General features: G+C 45.7%; 1 pseudogene; it reads left to right on the top strand.

Annotated features, from left to right (window-relative positions):
• The first annotated feature begins 563 nt into the window (after positions 1–563).
• LOC119802959 lies at positions 564–1,320 on the top strand (annotated as a pseudogene).
• Positions 1,321–1,935: the final 615 nt, after the last annotated feature.

Genomic DNA, 1,935 nt, shown 5'->3' with positions numbered 1-1,935 from the left:
CAGCAAAGTGTCAAGATGCAGAGTCAACACAGAAATATTACTAATTTTCTGTATGCCCAAAAGGAACGTGCTAAGAAAGAAACTGGAAATGATAAGACACTTAAAGAAACTGAAGAAGACATTCAAAGATGGAATGACCCTCCATGAGATAGACAGAATATTGCAAATGGTCTATACTACCAAAAATGATAGACAGACACAATGTAATAGCCATCAAAATTCCAATGACTTCCTTCACAGAAGTAGAAAAAATAGCCCTAAAATTCCCATAGAAGCATGAAAGGCTTTGGCTACTCTAAGAAATCCTGAGCAAAACGAACACTGGTGGGGATAGCAGATTTCAATCCTTCTACTTAGTCTAGCAACAGAAACAGTGTGGTACCAACACAAAGTCAGCTGTACAGATCAATAGACTCAAACGGATTCTCCAAAAGAAATTCACAGAGAGATGGCTACAAGATTGTCTACAAAGACGCCAACAGCCTACACTAAAGAAAAGACCAGCTATACCCACGTCTGCCTGCAAACTGCTTCCGTTCCTTTCCATGGAGTGCAGCAGCAAGATGGCGGTGCAGACGTGCAAGAAGAGGAAGCTTGTGGCTGATGGATCATCAAAGCTGAGCAGAATGAGTTTCTCATTTGGGGGAGGTGGCTGACGATGGCTACTCTGTAGTTGAAGTCAAGTTACACCGACCAGAACAGAAATCATTATCTTAACCACCAGAACACAGAATGTTCTTGGCGAGAAGGGCGGTCGGATCAGAGAGTTGACTGCAGCGGTCCAGAAGAGGTTCGGCTTCCCTGCAGGCAGTAAAGCTGTATTTCAAAAAGGTGACCCCAGGAGGTCTGTATGCCATTGCCCAGGCAGAGTCTCCATATTACAAACTGCTTGGAGGGCTTGCTCTGTGAAGGGCCTGCTATGGCGTGCTTCAGTTCATTGTGGAGAGTGGAGCCAAGGACTGTGAGATTGAGTTGTCTGAAAAGCTCTGAAGACAGAGGACCAAGTCCGTGAAGTCTGTGGAAAGTCGGATGATCCACAGTGGAGACCCTGTTAACTACTATGTTGACACTGCCGTGAGTCATGTGCTCCTCAGACCAGGTATGCTGGGTATCAAAGTGTAGATCATACTGCCCTGGGACCCAAGTGGTAAGATCGGCCCTAAGAAGCCTCTACATTATCCACTGAGCACTGTGGAACCTAAACATGAAACCTTGCCCACCATCCCCATCTCAGAACAGAAGAGTGGGAAGCCAAAGCCACCTGTCATGTGCCAACCAGTGCAGCCTCACAAGACTTCGGCAGCTGCATCTGAAAGTTAGATGTTATCCTTTAAAAACGTTTAATAAAATCTTACCCAAAGACAAGAGGCCTGACTGGATTGTGTTTAGTGTTCAACCGAATGAGCTATGCTTGCCTATGGAGCATAGCTTATCCTGTTGGTTTAAGCTGGAGGGCTTGAGCAAAGCTGACCAGAGAAGTCTTGGGTCTGTGAGGGCTGGTGGCTACAGGGCGGTATCTTGACCCTGTGTTGAAAAGTTCAGGGTTAGAAGAGCAGTTTGGTTTTGGTGCTCATGATAGAACCCAGGTCTTTGCACATTGTAAGAGTACATTTTGTTATCAAGCTATGTCCCCAGCCTGGAGGGCTCTGTGTGCGTGCGTGTGTGTGTGTGTGTGTGTGTGTGTGTGTGTGTGTGTGTTTCTTTCCTGACATGTAAGAAATCTTTGGTGGACCAGCCAGATGACTCAGTGGATAAAGATGCTTTCTCTGAAAGCTTGCGCACCATGGTATGCACTCACCCCTGCATGTAGAACAGAAATTGGCCTCTGTGTTTTGTGACGGTGTGCTAAGTGTTTGTCTCAGTATCCCTAGGGTAAAAAAGAAAATGTTCTGATGCCATTGAACTCAAAGCTCAAAACTTGTTGTTTAAAGCCAC

The sequence above is a fragment of the Arvicola amphibius genome, chromosome 12 (assembly GCF_903992535.2).
Source record: "Arvicola amphibius chromosome 12, mArvAmp1.2, whole genome shotgun sequence".
Taxonomy (NCBI): domain Eukaryota; kingdom Metazoa; phylum Chordata; class Mammalia; order Rodentia; family Cricetidae; genus Arvicola; species Arvicola amphibius.
Note: the sequence above shows the minus strand (reverse complement) of the source record. Positions and strands in the feature narration are given on the sequence as shown.